We start from the raw sequence: 7147 nt of genomic DNA, 5'->3' as shown, positions 1-7147 counted from the left end.
CATTCTAAGGAGGCACTCTCAGACTTGCTCTACCCTTACAGTGGGAAGGGGTTTACCTCCTTGGTCCCCACATAGAGGTATGGGGGTGCAGGGCTTAGGGACGTGAGAAAGACTAGAATCCTGGCCACCAGTGAAGACTGAGGTGAAGAACTCATTCAGCACCTCAGCTTTCTCTTCATCTGTTGAAGCCAGTTCTCCCTTTAAATTTACCAAAGTAGGTAGGCCCGTTTTGGCCTGTCTCTTCTGGCCAATGTACTTGTAGAAGGTTTTCTTATTGTTTTTCACGTCCCTCACCAGGTTCAGTTCTGCCTGCGCCTTGGCTTTCCTGATCCCACATCTGCAAGTCCGGCCGGCATCCCTGTATTCTTCCCAGGTGACACAGCCTTGTTTCCAGAGCTTGTACACCCTTTTCTTCGCCCTCAGTTCTCTCAGTAGGTCCTTGCTGAGCCATGCCGGTTTTCTACCTCACCTGCCCACGTTCTTATTCAGGGGAATGGAGATCTCTTTTGCTTCTGGAAGGCATCCTTGAAGAGCAACCAGCTCAAGGATGCCCAATAATTCTTTATTGTGTTTTCTTTTTTGAGTACTAACAAAGGAGAAAATATTCCAACTAAAATTTTGAATAGTTAGGTATCTTTTCAGAGAGTATTACTACAATACGTCAACTACTGGTAGGTTTCATTACCCAGGAGTGCAAGAAATGATTTAAATAGCAACTTCTACATATGAAACATCTTACTATTTGAATTGCCGGCATAGAGGAAAGTATGAAATTCTGCAGTTTCCTTATGGCTTAGCAAAGTTTCAGCCCTCATTGCATGGGTGAGCATTAGCCAGATCTGGAGATGTGATATCTGACAGACCTGTGTGGCAATCTGAGCTGCTTTGCAGAAACTCCCTGCTGTTCTATGGATAATTTTCAGTGTTTTCATTTGGCATCCTCATTTGTATTACTTACAGATGTTCCTGAAAAGTCACATATTGAGGGACTTTTTTTTGTGACATAGGATGTAAACTAATGTTCTATAACTTTAAATTAAACATCTGTAGATTTTCTGCATTATCAAGATGTCAAGAAATCCTGCTTCAAGTTTCACGTTAATTCAGTTTATTACATTCAAATTCTTTGGGAGTATTAAAAATCTTTATATCTTACAGGAACATAAAATGCTATAATTCAAGTGGAACACACAACTTGTCTCTTACTACACTGATGAATATCTGGACTAGCATGAGAGAAATGAGAATAATTTCATTATAATTGTAGTGAAGGCAGCAACAAAATGGTCCTGTAGTTTTCAGTTTACCACATAGGTTTATTAACCTTGTTTTTTGTTGTTCTCACCGCAAATTCTAATGTTTAAATTTCTTAGCCTCTCTTATTTTTCAGTAATGCAGGTCCTATATCATTGTATAAGGAACATTAATAAATTCATCTTTACTGTATAGTTTCATGTCATTAAAGTCAATATATTCACGTCAGTATCTATGGAGAAAGAACTCATTACAGTCCATATATTTATCTTAAATTTATGTAGATGTTAAAGACAAATCCTCAGAAATGTTCACATTTTATATCCAGATTCCCTGCTCATGTTTATGTATAAAGACTATATCAACAGATTTGTTCCTTAATAGTTGAATAAGTTTCCAATATTCAGAAATACGTTGAAATTGGGCCTGAAAATTAATTGTATTATTCTTAGTATTTGTGGTTATGCACAATACTTCACAAACTAAAACTCAAGGCTCATGTTGTTATGCTAAAAAAATGAAAAAGCCCTCGTGACTGTCCTAATTTGACTATAGGTGTAAGAACCGCTCATTAAAATCTAATGTCAGACTCAAAGCTAGCACAAAGATTCATTATGCAAACATGAAATCGACTGGAAGGGCTAATGAGAGTAGAAAGATACCCTAGATATTGATAGAAAACAATCTACTTCTAGCAAAGACTTTCTTCTGGGAATTTCCTCCGGCTACAATGAAGATTTTGTTTACTAATTTCCTAGTACTTGTTGGGTCGAAGAATTATGAAAGCACAGTGAAAAGAATATGGTGAATCTCAGAAATAACTTATTTCTTTATTTAATGATATACTTGATTCGAAGATTGCTATTGTCCAGGTTCTTCTTAACACACAAATTTAGCCAGAATTGTATTGCATAGTGAAAACAGAGTAAGATAAATTGATGGATTTAAGGCTCTAATGCTCCTTTCATGTGACTGATTTACATTCCTCAGATTTCAGATTTCTGCCTTCTTCAGATTCAGATGCATGGTTTAAACGGGAGGCAGGGAGGAAAAAATAAAAGAAGTAAGGAGGGTTATGGGTGGCGTTCCAAGCCCTGTTTGTAGGCTGCTGATTACCTGAAGCTAATTACATCACCATAAAATTATTATTATATGTATATGGTTAAAATCAGTAACATGAAAATACAACCAATTTATGTAGAATGGACCTACATTCTGAAGTAATTCTTATCAGCTGCTGATTATTATTTTGTTTTTATTCCTACTCAACTACCAGAAAGAAAATTTAAAAAAAAAGGGGGGGAGGGGGAGGGAGAGAAATACAAATTAAGGGGCACCAGGAGTTTCAAGGTAACATCAGTTTATTCTGCTACACTTTGTGATCTTGGCAATAAGGCATCACTAATTCACATCTGTTCAGGTTAACAGTCTAATGATGATGGAAATGCTTTGCTCACGTCTCTCTTTGATATTTGCCTTGGGAATGTGAGAACGCGTTTGCATGTGCTAAGAGGATCGTAACCTGATTAAAGAATATTTTTCCAATAAGAAGAGTTGTAAAATAAGCTGAATACTGGGAAGGTCTTTTTTATCTTTTTTATCAGTGTGATTTTAAGGAAAAAGCATACAGCAAGTGCACATGTTATCATACTATCATACTTAATCTGAAACTTTCTTATGTACCTAGTGTAAATTAGCTTGCTAATGAGATACAGAGCTGTTGGAGTAGGTCTTAGAGCTGTTGCAGAGCCACAAAGATGTTAAGAGTGGGAGCACCTCTCTGGTGAAAAAAAAAGGCTGAGGGAACTGGGCTTGTTCAGCTTATAGAAGAGGAGGCTCTAGGAATACTTCACTGCTGTAGTTGAAGCGAGATTACAAGCAGGAGGGAGACCAATTTTTGGAGGTCTGATAGTGATAGGACAAAGCTAATTGTTTTAAACTAAAAGGGGGAAATTTAAGCTAGATGTAAACAATACATTCTTTACTAAGAGGGTGGTGAGGCCCTGGCACAGGCTGACCAGGGAAGCTGTGGTTGCCCCATCCCTGGAAGTATTCAAGATTGGGTTAGTTGGAGCTCTGGGAAGCCTGATCAACATGGGCAACCCTGCTCATGGAAGGGGGTTGAAACCTGTTGATCTTTAAGGTCCCTTCTAACTAAAGCAATATTATAATTCTATGATATGATAGAAACTGAGAGAATCAAATTGATTCACTGGATGTCATATACCTTCCAATTATTGCTGCGAGAGGTTGTAATTCAGGAAGCATTACACTTAGTCAAAGTGATCATGAAAAATTAATCTGAATATTTAAAGAAGAGTTACGACAATCAAGTATAAAACAATTATTAACAAATTTAAACGTATTAATATTGCTTTATGATACTTGGTGATCATTATTACAATCATTTTATTTTTTTAAAATGTCATTTTCACAAAACAGTGATAATTTCCATTGTTTTTGCAAACATCTGAATAAAGTGAAAAATAAGCAACCTGAGACACAAATCTGAAGGCCAAGACTCTATGATACTTCTAGTATTTATATTTTTGTAGATTTTATGCATGTTGCAGCTTGATGAACATTTAAATACTATTTGATGGTGTGAAAGAACTAAACTAAAATCATTTGCCAATGCACAGGTGTCTACCTTTGCTCTAATTAGAGCAACTTTATTATGAATCTCTGCTGAATCAATGTTAAAATACACCCTTATGTGTTATTGTATGACAACTTTTCCCATAAATTAGAATTTGAGTCTTATTTAAGTACTAAAGCACATATACAGCTTTAAGGAAGAGTAGTACCACTGATTACAAGACTACAAGCTAATAAGTTTTAAATATTAACTAAAATCTTTCCTGAGGAGAGTAATAATAGACTGCATAGCTTGCATAGATTTTTTTTACTATTATTATTATTTTGGGGGGAAGGGTTTGAGGGAAGGGTGGGAATCTTTAAACACTATTCAAAAGAGAAAAGTACACTTATATCTCTTACTGATGAAAAAAGCTTCACAAAGGACCAGGTTATTTCTAGATCACTAGCAGAACTATGGAAAAATGTCAGACCAATGGAGTATTTCCCATATGAGGAAAGACTGAGTAACCTGGGTCTGTTCTGTTTGCGGAAAAGAAGACGGGGGGAAGCTGATAAATGCTTATAAATATCTAAAGTGAGGTTGGAGGCAAATGGTTGTGACCACACTCTTCTCAGTTGTGTGTAGTGATAGGACACAGGGAGTTTCATACAAACACAAAGAACTTCATAATAGCAGTGACAGTTGCCCAGAATGGCTGTGGATTATCCTTCTTTATAGATAGTCAAGACTTATCTGGACACCCATCTGTGTGACCTATCATACAGAACTTGATTTAGCAGGGAAGTTCAGCTAGATCTGTGGAAATTCCTTCCAACTTCTGCAGTCCCATTGTACTGTGATTCTGAGTCAGGTGCAAGGCAGTTTTTCTCCCAGCAGGCCATAATAATAATTAAAAAAATACCAAGCAAGCAAACAAACAAAAACCCAAGAAAATAACACTATGAGTCTATCTATTTTACCCTAAAGGAAAATATATATGTATCTGGTAAACTACTATTATTTCATAGAATACAGGCAGGCTAGATTACTATGCATAGTAATGCAGTCTGCAGTTTCTCATTACTTATATTAAATATAAGCCCTAAGCTATGACAGATTTGATTAATTTCTCAGTAAGGACACAGGAAACCCAAACAGACTGAAGATCTAGTTAAAGCAGATTTCTTGCACTATTATACCAACCTTTATAGCTGTCTAGACTCTCAAAATCCAAATGAGGTAAGGAAATAGTGTTATTCCATTAGCAGTACATTTGTATATAATATTTACAGAACACAACTAAGTTACTTTAGAAAATAAACTAAAATACTGGCACCACAGAAATTCAACTGAGTGAATATTTCTGTACTGGCATTACTCATGTTAAAATTATTTTGGGTTTCCTGGTGGAAAACCATTACTCTCCACCACAGCATGTTGCACCCTAAGATCAGTCAAAGGGACTGGCCAATAAAAGGACTTCCTGAGGCAAAAGTCCCTCAATGGAATTGTATGCCATAGTTCTCTGTTCTCTTCTTACTATAGGACATATCAAAATATACTAGCATAAATACTGAAGTTTGGGTTGACTGTGTTTTCTTCCACTTTTGCAAATGTTACTATTGTTATTTAAATGAGGGGGGAAAATATTGAAACCAACTTTGTTTTAACAGTGAGTGGATAAGCACTGGAACAGTGCCTGGAGAGGTTTTAGAAGCTCCATCCCTGGAGATTGTGAGATTTTGGCTAGATGAGTCCCTGAGAAACCTGATTTAACTTTGAAAGTAACACTGCCATAAAAAGAAGCTCGGACAGAGTATTCTCCAAAGGTTCTTTCCAACCTTAATTACTCTGTGGTTACTCTTATCCTCTGATTGTCCCTCTGTCACTCAGGTTCAATACCTCCTAACATTTTGTAATCAAGAATCAAGCCCATGAATTCAAATCAGCATGTTTTTAACATCCTATAAATGCAGAAGAGAATTAAAGAGAAGAAAGACGCACGTGTAAGAGAGAGGGGAAAAAAAAAAAAAAAAAGGAAAGAAAGAAAGGAAAAGGGCACAGAAGGTTAGAGTAAAGATGGCATTCATAGTTGTTAGTCTGTATGGAATAGGAATTTCATGTGAATATCCTGAATGTAACAACATCCACTTGTGAGATTTACCACTTTCTTTTGAAGTCAAGCAAGGAATAGCAACCAGGGACGTGGAGATCACACTTTAGAAACATCCAAGATCAAAGATAAGGGCTGGGTCAGGGACCCAGAGCCATGTTTTGGATTGAGGAAGTGCCTCCAAAAATGTCTACATCCAGTAGTAATGTGCATGCCTGAGATGCAAGAGATGATGCTGTGAGCATACTGCAAACTCTGACCAGCCAGAGAGGAGGAAAGGAATCCATTGTCTTTGTTGATCATGTTTGCATGATTATTGTAGGTATTTATGTGGGTGACAATAAAGACAATCCAATTCTCCTGTGAATATCTGTGTGGTGGACATGAGTGCATTGCACATCTTGACATCTCTGGAATACAAGCTCAGCTTTGCTTTTGTCCACATGTGCAAATAGGACTAGCAGCAGAGACCCAGCTGTACCCTTAGGTCTCAGATTTCTTTAGATTTGCCTCCCCTTGTTAACAGTACCAAGAAATAGAAAGAAATTTTAGGTTCTTTGGACTAATAAAAACATGAGAGAAAATCATACGTCCTTTTAAAAACAAATTGCCCATTTTGGATTTATTCCTACAGCTTTATCTATATCTCTGATGAAACCTTATGTTTTCAAAGCATGGTCTACTGCGATAACCTCAACTTGACTTTGCTCTGTTAACAAGACATCTGAATGGTACCGCTTTCAACCACCATTAATATCCAATATTTTATGGCTTTCTTCTGTTAACAAGAAAACACATTCAATGAGAACTAAAACTAAAGAATCTTGCTTATTTCAATACCTGTCTCCTATATTCATGCATTTCTTACAAACATTTTAAATTTCTCTCATTTTCAAGACACTGCATGATCCAAACCCTCCTAGTTCTCCTGAAACCCAGCACATTTAAAAGGATCAATTCTCATCTGGATCCCATGCCAATGCAGAACTGTATTAATATTGATCTTTGTCTGGTCCTTTTTAAACATGTAGGTCTCCCCCAAAACACTAGACTTATATTTGCCCTACATAGTTTTATTAAATGCACGTATGTTTCTTCGTAACTGTGAATCCATGTTGACTTGTCTTAACTGTAGGATGATATAATGGAACTTCTCATCTCCTCTTTGTATAGAAAGGTATTGAATTATTTTTTCTATG

General features: G+C 36.6%; 1 protein-coding gene across 11 annotated transcripts in view; it reads right to left on the bottom strand.

The window, feature by feature from the left end:
• The window catches only part of TENM4 (teneurin transmembrane protein 4), a 1512248-nt gene that overhangs the window by 1419335 nt on the left and 85766 nt on the right, over positions 1 to 7147 (bottom strand). The gene's annotated exons all lie outside the window — the stretch shown is intronic.

This window comes from Coturnix japonica, chromosome 1 (genome assembly GCF_001577835.2).
Source record: "Coturnix japonica isolate 7356 chromosome 1, Coturnix japonica 2.1, whole genome shotgun sequence".
Classification (NCBI taxonomy): domain Eukaryota; kingdom Metazoa; phylum Chordata; class Aves; order Galliformes; family Phasianidae; genus Coturnix; species Coturnix japonica.
The sequence above is the reverse complement of the archived record's forward strand: the minus strand, read 5'-3'. Positions and strand labels throughout refer to the sequence as shown.